Raw genomic sequence first — 16,220 nt, forward strand, 5'->3', positions numbered from 1 at the left:
TGTTTATGTTATTGGGTCGTCATCGTCGACGGAAAGTTTCTCCGGCTCGGAATGCATCTTATCCAACCTTGCGACCACCAATCGTATAACATTGTGCAAAACCTAGCTTCTAAACCCATCAATAGAATCCATGTGGCTAGATCCGCTACGAGAAACCACATTTTGATATACTCAAGCATGGTCCCTTCCGACACTTCATTTAACGCTTGCCAATGGTCGCAAATAACTCCATGTTTATGACGAAGAATTTCAGTCTATTCCTCGACTAGTCATCTGGGTAAAAAGAACACGGCCCAGTATCTATTTTAAATGTCGGAAGGTCTATTTTTACTAGTATATGGTTAACGACTTACTGAAATATGTTACCTACTGATATATCGATTGATATCTTATCAAAATATTCATACCGACTATCGATACAACCGATGATATATTGTATATCACTTATCGACGAATATACTGTCAAATATCTCATAACAAAATTTAATTTAAAATAACGTATAATATTTACACACACACACACATATATATATATATATATATATATATAAGTTGAAATAATAAAATAGTTCTTAATCTACTTATTCAAATTAATAAATAAACTCAAACTACACACAAATTTTAAAATATTCGCAAATGTTACAAATTGAAGATAATAACAAATTTAATTATGAAAACATGTAAGTTACATGTATATACTTTTTTTTTAAAGATATATACATATATATTTATTTATACATATAAATTATGTATGTTTATATATTTTTACTTATACATATATCATATATATAAGTAAAAGACAAAAGTCTATCTCATGTACATTTTGCGATGTTAAAAAGAATAAAACAAATATATTGGTATATCTATATCATACATGAACATGGTTCGTTTACGGTTACCGTTACCGGGACTTCAATTTTGAGGATAAATCATTTATCGGAGGGGAAATTGAGGGGTGTTTAGACAACAAAAAACAATCGGTACCTGCAACAAATCACTTACCATAGAGGAAACTGGTAAAAAAATGTTGGAAACCGAGTGGTATTCATATAAATGTTTTGCAAAAATAAACATATTTTCATAGTTCATACACATGAAATAGTTCATACAACGAATACATGATATCAATTCATCATCACAAATCATCATATTCATCATCAAATCATCGTATTCATTTCAAGAACATCATTCATCATCACTAAACATCATAAGCATAATATTCATCTCAAGAACATCCACTCAAGAACATCATAATCATCATATTCATCATCAAATCATCATCTACAACATCAAAAAACTCAGATTCGGATTAAAAATCAACATTTTAATTCGGGTTAAACCTAAAAATACATAGAAATCTATACAAAACAACCAATAAACTCATATTTATTGCTCAAACCCTTGAAATCATGAATTAAAGTAAAAAAAATTATAAAAAAAAAAGAAAAAAACTCAAAATTTGAGAAATCTCCGAAACTTACCTGCCGAAATCCAAAGAAAACAGACAAAAAGGCAACGCCGAACGGAAATCGCCGGAAACCATCGAAAAATTGGAACCGAAACGGTTACTTGCGAACCGTTATCGATTCTCTCCAATAAGCCGGTTTCCAGCCTATTTTCTCGTAAAGTCAATCATCACTGATGAGGGAGTAAAAGTAAAGAAAATATAATAAAATGAAATAAATGGCAGATCCAACATGGAAGTGAGAGAAAAAGTATCCCACATGGATTACATACCACCATATTATCAATAAGCAACTAGTATATAGGGAGTTATTAAGTGTTTTATACCGACAACTCCCAATTTTTAAAATATCAATGGTATATCGAGGTATACCTTCGATATTTAAAACGCTGAGAACATGCAATCAAGCTTTCATAACATAATCGCAATGAAGATAAACTCAATCAGAATAAAGGAATCAGTAAAGACTTTGTTCCCAATGTGAGTTTTATTTTCTTCCTTTTTATTTTGAAAAGGAGATGATTTTTTTCTTGTATCTTTTTATTTTTATCTCACAGAAATGATGAAGAGTATGAAATTTAATTATTTTATTTATTTTTAGAGGCCCAAGACCTAAGAAGGTTTGCCACTTGAGACCCGTTCCACGTCTCTCACATAGAAGTATACTATTTCATTATTACATAGAAATAGAAGTATATGTACTATATTTGTAATGACATAATATAACAATAAACCATTGAAGTATACATAAGCCATGTTATGAGGGATTTTCTCTGATTTGAAAAACATCAAACCCAACCAAAAAACAAAGAAGCATGACGAATTCGGCCCAATAAACAAATTGAAGGGTTTAGACTCAAGACAACCAGGCTCACCTCCGACCCCGCAAAAGGTGACATTTATTCCATCACGACGGCATGGGTTGACTTCTACCCCATTCCCTCTCGGCAACAGGGGTCGACCTCTACCCTCATTCCATCTCGACAACAAGGGTCGACCTCTACCTCCATTCCATCTCGGCAACAGGGGTTGACCTCTACCCCCATTCCATCTCTGTAACTGGGGTCGACATCTATCGCCATTCCATCTCGGTAACAGGGATTGACCTCTACCCTTTTTTCGTCTCGCAAAGAAGGTTCGCCTCTACCCCGAACTTGAAATGAGGACCCTAGTAAATAACGATTTTATCCTGAATCATCACATCTCTATAAATACCTCAAATCTCTTCATTTTGAGGTAAGTTTTCTCACAACTTAAAAAACCTTAGGTTATCTCTCATCTGAAACATTCTCTTTCTAGAATTTTGAAGCAACCTCACATACCACTTGGAGAAATGTTGAGCGTCGGAGTGTCCGCCGGAGGAAACCCCTTCGTGCCTCTTAGAGCCACCAGAAACCTCTTTTCGGCACGGCGAATGTGACAAATTTGGAGACAACTTTCTTGTTCGACCACCACACGATCATAGGGTTCGGCCTTAGACCGAACTGTGGACCGATTTAAGTGGTGATCCATTTTTCAGGCATTAACAAGCCACATGCTATTACCGCTTTTACATAATATTGTTCTTTATTTCTAACATTGAATCCCGTCGCAATTTAAAATTATTCTATAAATGCAAATTAAAATTCCATTTTTATTGGCTTTTCATTTATTTTAACTCTTATATTTTTATGTAAACTCCATTTTACCCTTATTCATTCGTGTCCTATATATAATTTATTTTAAAAAAGAAAAAACAAATAACAATCACGTAATCATGGAGAATACATACAGTGGAAAAGGGTAAAAATTGATAGTCGATTGTTATCAAAATCACTAATTCGACCGTCAAATCCAGAACTCATAGTTGCAATTCAAACATGGAAGGAAGCCATCTCTTGTGATGTATGAGTTTTATTAGTCTATTTTTATTTAGGACTATTTTAATTTCAAAATTGAGAATTTGTGGGTTAAGGTACTAATTTGAGGTTTGGTTCGGTTTCTTATATCAAAGTCAACATAAATAAAAAGTCAACAAAATAAATATTTGTGACAGTGTTATCTATTTTATGGTATAATCTCATCATTTTAATTCAAACGACATTATTTTTGTCGTAAGTTCTGTGTTTTATCGCAATTTTCATTGTGCACCGCAGTTTTTGTCGATTTTTTTTTTAATTTTCATATTTTTTCCGTCGAAATTTTTATCAGCGACCGCAACTTGAAACAGTAATAGAAAGGTGCCAAATTCGAGCTACTTTTGAGACCAGATCGGCACCTTATCGACCGTCAGCATTTCAAACCTTGATTTAAAGGCACTTTGATCCTGACATTAATTGAAAAAAAAGCATTACGTATTTATGCGCTTCAGTTAATAGAAGTCAAATTTTTTTTTTTTTTTAAAAATTACGGTATAAATATGTAATGTTTTCTATTTTACACTTTCATATACTAAAACAAGACATTAACTATTTATGTCGTAAAAAAATTATATATAAGTGTATAAAATTGAAAACATTAGTAATTTATACCGCAATTTCATCTAGTAAAGTAACCTGTGAATTTTAATTATTTAAAAGTTTGAGGGGGTGATCCCTACCTGTCTTCGCCTTTGCCTCTTAGTCGGGTAACAAAATTGAAAGCCGGTTTTGTGTCGTTGTAGAAATGAAGGTACTGTAACTATGGAGTTGCTAGGGCTTGGTTTCGTGGTTCTGATTTGTATTCAAATATAGCCGTTGTGGTGGCGTTATCAAAGAGAACTTTGGCTCCGCTAGAATTAATAAGCCCTAGCCGCCATATAGTAGAGCCTGAAGTTTTGGTCGGTGTTCAAAAGGCGTCGATCGTCTGTCACGGGGCTATTGTAATGTAACGTGAAGTCAACGGCTTGGTGTAGCTTGTGTCAGCTCCGACCACCGTGAGGTTGTGTCCGGCGATGTAGAAAAAGAGAATGGTGTTGTGTTGATCATTATGAGCAAATAGGTTGTGTTGGATTGACTTGTAGCCTGAAAGTGTGCAACAAGATATATTAGAAGTATATACTTTTAAAAAATATTAATTTGAGAGCCTAAATATATGGTTGATTATTGAGTAGTTATAATGTACCCAATTTTGAACATTCGTAGAGATCTCTGGGTTGACCGTTTATGGTCAAAGCATCAGATTCATTAGGAGCACCACCGCTTCTAACTTCTTTCACCACTCTCCTACATGGATATTTTAAAACATATATCAAACCTAGGATATGTGCCTTTGGGTTTTTTGGGGAATAACCTTTTTTTTTAAACGTGGGCGGTGCCACGAAGATTTCATAAAAGCCCTCACGTATGACAAACTCGAAAGTCACTATCCCGACGTGCGGGAACGGACCTCTCTGTCATCGCACTACTACAAACAGTGGATTCCACAACGGTACAGTACCGTTGTGGAATGATTCCACAACGGTTCTGTACCGTTGTGGAATCCTCCGCTGTGTAATGATTCCACAACGGTACAGTACCGTTGTGGAAACCTCCACGTTTCCACAACGGGATAGTCCCGTTGTGAAAAATGAATCAATTTTTTAAAAACTCGCCGCGGCCACGTATTGACTTCGCCGCGGCGTGATCTTCCACAACGGTACCCCGTACCGTTGTGCAATAGTTCGCCGCGGCCAATGACATACATGGCCGCGGCGAACAAGAATTATGTTGATTTCCGAAACGCGCCGCGGCAACGTTACGTACTCGCCGCGGCGTGATCTTCCACAACGGTACAGACGTGCCGTTGTGGAATAGTTCGCCGCGGCCAATGACATACATGGCCGCGGCGAACAAGAATTATGTAGATTTCCGTTTCTCGCCGCGGCAACGGTACGTACTCGCCGCGGCGTGATCTTCCACAACGGTACAGACATACCGTTGTGGAATAGTTCGCCGCAGCCAATGACATACATGGCCGCGGCGAACAAGAATTTTGTTTTTTTTAAAATTCTCGCCGCGGCAAGGAATACCTTTGGCTGCGGCGAGATGAATTCCCATGAAACTTTGCCGCGGCGTAATGATTACACGTCGCGGCCAAATTGTACCTGAGAGCTATTTTTTTGTTTTCCAATTAAAAACCTAAAAATTAAATATATCCAAAACCAAATATATATCCAAAAAATCCAAATACATCCATAACATCCAAAATATATACATAACATCCAAAACCAAATATATATCCAAAAAATCCAAAAATAAATATCTATATCCAAAATCAAACTAATATTGACATTCTATAAAAGTTTGTACGTATAACACCCACTCTTCTCGAACTCTCTCTAAGTTATCCGGTGTATATGACTTCTTCATTTGTAATTTATCTATACCAACTCCAACAATATCACGCATATAACTTAAAACATAATACCCGCATTCCGTGTTTCCGATTTGTTTGGGAGCCGAGGCATTTGTGATTAAGGTTGATTGACCGTTACTTCGGGCTTCTTGATTGTGAAGCTTGAAATCCGAAAAAATCCTTATACGCAAAAAAAAAAAAAAATTAGAAAAGAAGCATTAGTGGAAATGAAATATTTCAAATAACATGTAATTAATTTACCTTTTTATCAACATCCTTAAATCCAATGGGATTTTATTTTTCAACGGATCGAAGAACATCGCTTGATCTTTCCAAAGATCGAAGACAACAAGCATCCAATGTTCATTTAAATTGTACGGCATCAAAACTAGTTGTTTTGGTTTGCAATTTCGTACTATTTTCCCGATTTGCTTGACGCGTTCGGATAAATGGGCCTCATCGTTGTTGGTTTGGAGGTAGCAACTCAAACCCGCTTCAACAAAACACATTACTTCACTCCGCTTATTTTTGTCTAATATGGATTGTAGATAACTACGAAAAACAATTATTGGATTAGTTAATAAAATGAAATATTGTATATTGATATAAGAAAAAGAATATAAAAGAAATATTTACCCCATGTAAACCGTTATGCATGACGCGCCTATTTCCTCGTATGTAAGGAATTCTTTAACATCGTCAAACATCACCGGAATACGCTCTACGGCGATACTTGCACAAACTTTGACATTGATTGCATCCCCTTTCGGTAACATTACTCGGTTGGCATGGACTGATTCCTCTGTTGAGGCTGATTTCCATAGTTCGTCGGATTACGGCGTCCTGACTGCTGCTGGAAACGATTCCTCTTGAACTGATTCCCTGTATTCGAACCAGCTTGTGGTGGCGGCACTATAGTAAGAGGAGTTGGAGCAGAAACTGCCACGTCTCCATGCCAAGCGTCGATCCTCAACGCCCTTTGAATCGCACTAGCATAGGTTCTTGGCCCAGTGTCTCCGCTCTCTACCAGCTTCACGATTCCAACGTTCAAACCATGCATAAACTTCGTCTTCCGTGCTTGATCGGTCGGAACCACGGACGGAGAAAACTTTGCCAGCTCGTCGAACTTCGCAACGTATTCCGCTACTGGCATCTTCCCTTGACGCAGATTCATGAACTCTCGAATCTTGCCGGATGTGCTTGCCTCGCTCAGGTATTTCTCATGAAAGAGGTTGATGAAGTGTACCCATGTCATAGTCGTTACATCCTCTGACATGACAGTTACTTCCCACCAGCTTCGAGCCTCAGAGGTCATCTGGTAGATCGCGCAAGCTACGCGCTCCGCGTCGGACAACTGCATGTAGCTAACGATCTGTTGGATCTTCTTGATCCAATTCTCAGCCGCTACAGGGTCTGGACCTCCTTCGAACACTGGTGGCTTCTGCTTCCGGAATCGTTCGTACACTGGCTCTCCTATAACAGGGGCTACATCAGGAATACGGTAGTTCAGCTCTTCCGCTCTCGCTACCGGTAAGGCTGGAAGAGGTTCTTGAGGTTGGTTCTCGGCAGCTAGAGGAGGATCCGGTGGAACCTGCTGATCCATTCGCTCAAGCAGCAATGCCATCAAACGATTCTGTCTCTCCGTTTGCTCATTCCTTTGCTGCGCTTCTCTAGCCTGTCGTTCCAACGATTGCTCTATCCTTGCGATACGAGCGTCAAGACTTTCCCCTTCTTCCGCCATTACTTCCAGATTCTAAAGGAATCACATGACAATAGCCAGGTCAGAAACTGAATGACGCCAGAAAGCTCAAGATAGCATAACATATACTTCAACGAATCCAAACAGTAAACACAGCACACCGACACACTGATACCCTCATACTCCTAGTAACCATAAACAAAAAGGTTACACATGTAGACACTCAGACCGTAAACAAAATGCTCAGTCAACTAATAGATCTCACAGTCTACAGAAACGACTAAACCTGTGGCTCTGATACCAAAAACTCACCATTTCCTTATTGTGAATTCTTATAATTCATTCAACACGGAGAGAGAAGAAAATTTCCTCTTATCAATAAATAAAGGAAATTTTCTTCTCTCTCCGTGTTGAATGAATTATAAGAATTCACAATAAGGAAATGGTGAGTTTTTAAAACTCTGTCACGACCCGCAGGACACCCGTCGCCCTCGGATCGCGACCTTTCTCGTAACTTTTTCATAATCATTTATATTTTCAAACGAAATGAACATAAAACATTTTCAAACGTCATTAACAAAACGTTTATTAAACAACAGCGGAAATAAAATTAATTTACATATAAAGAATAACAAGGGTTCCTAGAGCTAGTCCGCTAAAAACTGGTAAAATTTTTCGCTTTTAAAAGGGGTTACAAAAATGCGGACTACCCTAGCTTGCTATCTATAAGCTATATAAAACTTTCACGAGCATACAAGCTCGGTTTCCAAAAACCAGATACCCATTTCCCAAAAAGACATTTCCTATGCCACAGGTCGTCATGAGATCTACCTTGACTAGCACTCCTGCTTCGCCTGAGCTTTTCCTTTATCTACAAGGAGATGGATTTAAGGGGTGAGTCACACCGACTCAGTAAGCAGGATATCTAACCTAGCACTACATGAGATGCATGGGTGCAGATGATAGAATGCAGATGACAGCAGGTGATAGATTCAGAAGAATAAAGAAGTTCAATCATTCAAACAGGATAACAAAAATATCATTCAATCAACATAGACATACTCAGTTTTAGAACCCCGTTCTAAAACAATCAAACACATAATCATATAGGAATCCGGCTAACAACCGTCTTCCTAGAAACTCATCCATCTCGCTCATACCGGCGCCTTACATCAGTGGACTGGCCAATCAACACTTCAGTCCGCAGCCGTTCATGAGAGATGAGTAAACCATTCTGAGAACTTGAGCCTAGTCCTCAAAAGGCCGAAGTTTTAATGTCTGGGATCCACTAGCACATGTAGGAGGGCCTTGACGCGCGTATGGTAGAGGGGAGCAAACCCTCACCAATCCCTGGTTGGTCCAGGGTTTCATATTTCCCTCAGGACAGGTAAGCCACTCATCGACTTACCTGAAGCCACCCATCGACTTCCCATTAAAGGGCCTTCAGGAATGCCACTCGCTACATTGCCGACAAGAGTTCGTTATGTTTTACAGGAGCTGTCTACAGCCTACCTGCCTATCTTAATACAGGAGGAGATCTTATCGGGATAAAGCCCGTCATTAACATTATTAATTTCACTGTATGGCTCTTTAAGTATTTTACAAGGAGTTGTCGACAGCTGTGAGGCTGGACCTTCTCCTAGAACAGTTCCTCTCGGGATTGAATCTGGAGGACACCGTCTTTCCTCCTCCTGTTGTCCTCTCATCAGGACGAAGGGGTAAAACCTATAACAGAAGCTCAACATAACTTTAAAGGCTTCAAGGTTCTTAACCCGCTAACCGTTTAACCCTATCATTTTATTATCTTATTAGTTAGTGGCCGAAGCCTTATTCGGTCATCTTGTCTAACTGATGGTTTCTCTTTGTTTTAGGATTAAACGAAGAAACATAAACAATTATTCTAGTAGGCACCATTCCCCTTTTTGGCGCCTCAAACTTAAATCCCACTTACCCGGAATAGTTCGTCAGAGAACTCGATGAATTCCGGAGGACACTTTGCTTTACACGCTTCCCGAGACCTTTAGCACGTCCTGGAGCGTCGAGAGAACTAGAAATCCGAAGTTGGAACTTCGTTAGTTATCGAACTACTTGAAAAGATGATGGTCGTTGTCGGGATTAGATTCGAGTCGGTTCGGAATTCGAGAATTTAATTCATTATTCTCCGGTTTTTCGGAAGTCAAACTTATTCAAGACTCGCGTATTTTCGTATCGAGAATAATACGAAATAAAATCCAATAACATGCTTATGAGTCTCAAATAAATTGATCCGAATAAAAAGTAACCGAGAATTCCAAAGCGAATCAAATCAAACTCTTAAACGTTATTAAATAAATAAACATAAATTATTTATTTAAATACGCGAAATACATCACATAATCAAATCCAAGAGTATTTAAACGCACTAAGCGATTTAAAAAAACTCACGAGTTTATCGAGCTTTAACTACGATAACTCTTTTCTTGAAAATTCCAAATTCCGGCTTCGTTGCCTTCGACTCTGTCGGTTCCCGCTCGTCCGTCTGAATCTGTAATCAAGTCGGGAAATCCGATAACGAGTCAATTTCACAATTTCAAACTCGTATCAATTCCAAAATCCAAAACCCGACATCTCAAACCCGAACCAAATCAAGTAAACATAACCCGAATCCGAGTAACTAAACGCTAACACACAAAAACGTTCACACACAATTACCAACCCGAGACTCAGATTCAATCTCACGAAGCATAACGGCCAAGACACATCACACGGCCAAAACAACCATTTAATCCAAATTATCCAGAATCTTATACCAGCATCACCGTCTCATAACAATACTCAAAAATTCGTTCACAAGCGACTCAAGCTCATCAATCAAAACGCAGAATCAAAAGAAACCCCAAAAATCAAAACCTAATTCATGAAATTCGGCAAAACATACCAAAACCAACAAAATACGAGATCAATCCTCCAATACAAAGTTTCAACATCGAGAATCAAGTTCAAACAACAACTTATCACCCCCAATTTCTCAAAAATCATCATCAAACTCGAAATCCCCAAATCTACCAAACCATGAACCCTAATCACGAAATCAAATCCAATGAGAGGAAATTTCTACCTCAAATCGTGAAATTAGGCGTTCTTGGTGAGCTCTCCCACTTCCCCGACGTCTTTCCTCTCGGCCCGACGTCACGGCGACTCACTGCGGCGCCTTCTTTTCTCGGTCGGAGCGTGCACGGGTGGGTTTGGCTGTCCGGCGTCGCGCGATGACTCGGAGCTCGCCGAGACTCGCTCAGATGCGCACAGGTCCGGCGAAGCTCGAGAAGAGAGAGAGATGACGGCGGCGGCTGGTCGCGCGATCGGCGGAGGCACGCGTGCAATCGGCCTGGTGCTCGGCGCTCGCGCAGGAAAAGAAGGAGAAGGTGAGAGAGAGAAAGAGATGGTGTGGGGGTGATGATGACTTGCTGAAGCTTTTCACGTTGATTGTTTTTGTTGTTTTTTTTTTCGTTTGCAGGTGTGTGAGCGCGCGGGAGAAGAGAAGCAGAGGAAGAAGAAGAAAAGAAGAGAAAGAAGGGAAGAGAGAGAGAACGTGAGGTGTCTGTGTAAGAAAGAGGATTAGTGGAATAAACAAACCACGTGGCGACTCCTCACTAAGCCACACGTGCACAGGTGGCCCACCCGATTTGTGACACGTCTCTCTTAAAATAACCCCTCTTTTCTCTTTTCTTTCAGTTTCATCCCTCAAAACGTTGCACATAAACTCTTTCAAAATAATATTTCACAATCTCGTCCTTGATTAATTGAAAATAATCTCGAAAAATAACCGAGAAAATCCTCATTAATTCTCGTTACCTTGAATATATTTAAGGGATTTCGGAATTTATTTTCACTCTTGAGATTTTTAATCTCCGAGTACATTCCGAGTAATTTTATTCAGAAAATAATATCCGGTTTACTCGAATATCTTTATTCCGAAATTTCATCACCCTCAAATATTATTTCCTTCGTTCTCAAGCACTTAACTTTATTCCAACATTCAAGTGCTTTCAAAAATCTCTTTCCTTATATTCGGATTATCAAAACTCACCACTTCCTTATTGTGAATTCTTATAATTCATTCAACACGGAGAGAGAAGAAAATTTCCTTTATTTATTGATAAGAGGAAATTTTTACAGAAGCTGACGTGTACAAAAGTCGGGTCTCACAACCCCTAACCCCTTAAAGAAGTTTCGTCCTCGAAACTTAGAAAAGCGATGGGTACTTTTTCTTCATTTCTTCTTCGAGTTCCCATGTCGCTTCTTCGACATTGTGCCTTTTCCATTGCACTTTCACCAAGGGGATTACTTTGTTCCTCAAAACCTTCTTTTTCCTGTCGAGAATTGCAACTGCTGGCTCTTCATATTGTACATTTTCTGAAACCTCGACTTCATGGACCGGAAGAACGTGAGAAGAGTCCTCCACATATTTCCTTAACATGGAAACATGGAAGACATTGTGCAGATGAGACATTGACGGTGGCAAAGCTAAACGATAAGCTACCACTCCAATGCGCTCCAGGATCTCAAAAGGTCCTGTATACCTGGGGCTCAGCTTACCCTTCTTGCCGAAACTCATTACCCCGCGCATTGGTGAAACTTTCAGAAACACTTTGTCTCCGACCTGAAACTCAAGAGGTCGTCTTCGTTTATCTGCATAGCTCTTCTGACGATTCTGAGAAGCCTTCATCCTCGCTCGGATCTTCTTGATTGCTTCTGTGGTTTGCTCTAGCATCTCTGGCCCTACTTTGGATTAATCAACGTATATGAAATCTTCTTATCGTCATCGGCGCTAGGTTCACTACCACCACCGACCTTCAACACTTGTGTGACCACCGGGCCGCGACTCTCTTTTGCAATTTCAGTTTCTATTAATCTCTTTGGCCACTTAACGAAGCCCCCTACGGCTTCTTCAATAGTCTTGGCTTCATCGGTGGGAATCGGCAAAAAAGCTTTCTTAATCAAAGCCGTCGCAATGCTCACTCGAACGTTTACATCCTCCAAAGATGAAAAATGAACGTGTTCGGCATTCATGTACGCTCGCCCGTTTGCTACATGAATCGTGCCTCCATTCATGAAATCATCAAGGAGGAGAATGCATTCTATGCTTTCATCCGAACACGGTGTCACCGGCGTGGTTGGATTCATTGAGCAACTTGCTCGAACACTATCGGGTTTGTCGGCAACTTCATGTTGAGATTGTTTATCTAATAAATTCACTAATGTTATTAAAAAATATATATAAAAATATTTGACTTTTTTACTTGTATTAAAAAATTAAAAATTACCTAAAGACGTTACTTCATTAGCCTTGTCTTCATCACCATCTTTAGCCATGTCTTCATCACCGCCCTTAGCCATCTCTACATCATCACCCTTAGGCATCTCTTCATCAACACCAATATTTTCCTCTTCATTTGTGGGACGTAGGACACTAGGCAACTCGTCATTAGCATCTTTGAGACTCAAACCATTTTGAGTTAAGGCTTTCATAATGAAAGATTTTAACTCACACATTTCTCGACGTAACTTAGTTACCTCGTCACTCGAGTTTGACCGACGAGATACGGAATTGCAACTTGACGAGTATTTAGATTGCCCACGAACACGACCGGGATGTTCCTTAGATTGCAAGACATTTTCCATAGACTCATCCGTAACTTCTTGAGATGATTTTCCCTTCATTCTCGACTCAACCCATAATACCTCTTTTGTAGGCCATTCACCCGTTTCCTCGTACTATTATCAAGCAATACCACAAATTAATTAATAAATATTATGAAACATGGACAACAAAATAAAACATGTAGATCTAACCTTTTGTTGATCAAGTTTTCGATATCCATTGCGGCCGGTTCTAGATTTGTACACGTTCTTCCTCGCTATTTCTTTCCCATTGTCCGATGATTTTTTGAACATATCGGAACGTCTATACTCAACAAATTTTATCCAATCTTCTTCGGTGATATTTCCATAGCGTTTTAAAACGTATTCCGGCCTCTTCAAGACGCTTGGATCATTGAGGTTGTCTTTGACTAGATCGTTGTATAGCTCGTGACGGAATAACCTCGCCGCTTCTCCAACTCTCATAAGACAATTATTCTTAAGTTCGATAGGGACCGTAAATGCTTCACATATTTCGTTCCAAATCCTTTCTTTTAGCTGTTTATGCTCTTTTAGTCTCCAATCGATCATCGAAATTGGAACGTGTTCTCTAGCTAACACGCCAAAATAACTCGATAACTCATCACCCTCCTTATCCAATGGTTCATCTCTATCATTAAATTTGACGTTTATCTTTTTACCAAGAGTTTTAACCTTATTAATCTTGGGCATAAGAGTATTTCTTCTTTTCCCGGGACCATCGATATTGGTGGATCTCCGTTTACCGCTAACGGTACTAGTGGAAGTATTAGATATAATCTATGAAAAAACAAAATTCAACATAAACTCAATTCAAACCAATTCCAACACAAACTCAAACTTAAATTCAATTTCAATTCAAACCAATTTCAATATAAACTCAAATCGAAATTCGATTCCACACTAATTTTCTACATAAATATCAAATTCCATATTCAATTTCTATATAACTTAAACACAAATACACAATTCTAACCTAATTTCAACATAAAAATACAAATTACATAAAAAAACACTTACCCATAACCTAATTTCAACATAAAAATACAAATTACATAGAAAAAACACTTACCCGGAGTGAAGATGACGAGCACGGAGGCGTGGTGGGGAGATAAAACGTCAATGACGTTGTCGGGACTTGTGGTCGGAGGGTTGTGGTCGGAGGCAAGGTTTTGTGGACTTAGAAATTTGTGAAGAAGAGAGGAGAGAGAAGGACGGCGGCCGAGGAAGAAGAGAGGAGAGAGAGGGACGGCGGCCGAGGAAGAAGAGAGGAGAGAGAGGGACGGCGGCCGAGGAAGAAGAGAGGAGAGAGAGGGACGGCGGCCGAGGAAGAAGAGAGGAGAGAGAGGGACGGCGGCCGAGGAAGAAGAGAGGAGAGAGAGGGACGGCGGCCGAGAAAGAAGAGGAGAGAGAGAGACGACGGCGACGAAGTGGGTGTGGGTCGGAGAGAAAGAGAGAAGAAGAGGGTGGGTCGGAGAGAAAGAGAGAAGAAGAAGAAAAATGAAATTTCTGAAAATTTTGAAAAAAATCGAGTGGGAAAACTGTTTTAGGGTCTGACCGCGATATTTCGCCGCGGCCAAAGTCCAACGTCGCCGCGGCGAGTTCATTCCACAACGGTATGACCGTCCCGTTGTGGAATATTTCGCCGCGGCCACGTATCTGATTGGCCGCGGCGAAACATTCTGGCCGCGGCGATCTTCATACGTGGCCGCGGCAACATAGTTCACAGATTTACATAGCCCCTGGAACTCATTTCGCCGCGGCCATGTAGATACTTAGCCGCGGCGAAACATTCACATCGCGGCGATCTTCATACGTGGCCGCGGCGAAATAGTTCACAGATTTACATAGCCCCTGGAACTCATTTCGCCGCGGCCACGTATGCAGTTCGCCGCGGCGTGATATACCTGGCCGCAGCCAAAGTATAGTATAGCCGCGGCGAACAGTTCTCAGATTTATTGGAACTCATTTCGCCGCGGCAATGTATTTCTTTCGCCGCGGCGAGTGTATTCCACAACGGGACGATTGTCCCGTTGTGGAATCTATTCGCCGCGGCTAGGTATAGTGTTAGCCGCGGCGAAACATCGCGCACTGGATCTATAAATTAAAATTTCTCGTCATTTTCACTTTCTAATCTCAAAACCTCATTCGGAAACCCACTCCAAACCTAATTCCGACCTGTTCTGCGCCATTCTTAGTTATCACTCTCAACTATACGTCCAAATCTTGTAAGTTATTCTCCTACTTGCTTTGAATATACTTGTTTTTTATAACTTGGTAATTAGAATGGGTATTTGTTGTAAAATCTAGGATTTTCTATCATTGAAGATGAAAAAATGGATGTGGGAGAATAGATTAACTGAGATATATCAAGAAGGTGTAGATGAGTTTTGTAAATTCGCTAGAGATAATATGGACGACGTGAAATCTATCCGTTGCCCTTGTGTTCGATGTGGAAATCATAGGCATTTTTCGCTTGATGTTGTTCGAACCCATTTGTTTGCGTATGGAATAATGACCTCCTATCAAAGATGGTACTATCATGGTGAGGTTTTTCGTTCGACGATAAACAATAGCGTTGATGATATTGAAAATGATGTTGATGATATCCCCGGAATGATGAATGATTTGGAGGACGATTTTGTTGACCGGCCGGAGTTGTTTGAGTCGATGATGATTGATGCGGAGACACCATTATACGAAGGGTGTACAAGCTTTTCGAAGTTGTCGTTTTTAGTTACGTTGTTTCATTTGAAGGCGTCGGGTGGTTGGACAAACACTAGCTTTACAAAATTGTTGGAAACACTTATAGAAGCCTTTCCGAAAGACAATAAAGTTCCTTTAAGTATGTATGAGGCGAAGAAGACTTTGGGCACATTAGGTATGAAGTACGAGAAGTTCCATGCGTGCCCGAATGATTGTATTTTATACAGACACGTGCATGAAAATCTAGATGAATGTCCGATCTGCAAAGAGTCGAGGTGGAAGAAGGGTAAAATGCCACGTGACGGAGTCAAAGGAGTTCCAGTTAAGGTATGTTTTCACTACTCGATTATCAAATACATGTATAGCCTATAATGGTATGCTTCTTATTGTTTTTTTATG

General features: G+C 39.8%; 1 long non-coding RNA gene across 1 annotated transcript; it reads right to left on the minus strand.

The window, feature by feature from the left end:
- Positions 1-8,060: 8,060 nt before the first annotated feature.
- LOC149390710 (uncharacterized) lies at positions 8,061-9,998 on the minus strand. The gene is made up of 3 exons (XR_016300284.1): positions 9,882-9,998; positions 9,409-9,504; positions 8,061-8,328 (listed from the first exon to the last, which is right to left on the minus strand). It is a non-coding gene; the product is annotated as an uncharacterized LOC149390710 (long non-coding RNA).
- Between the last annotated feature and the right edge of the window lie 6,222 nt (positions 9,999-16,220).

The sequence above is a fragment of the Urtica dioica genome, chromosome 7, assembly GCF_054948205.1.
Source record: "Urtica dioica subsp. dioica isolate 48M chromosome 7, U.dioica_male_clone48M_v1_H2, whole genome shotgun sequence".
In the NCBI taxonomy this organism is placed as follows: Eukaryota; Viridiplantae; Streptophyta; class Magnoliopsida; order Rosales; family Urticaceae; genus Urtica; species Urtica dioica.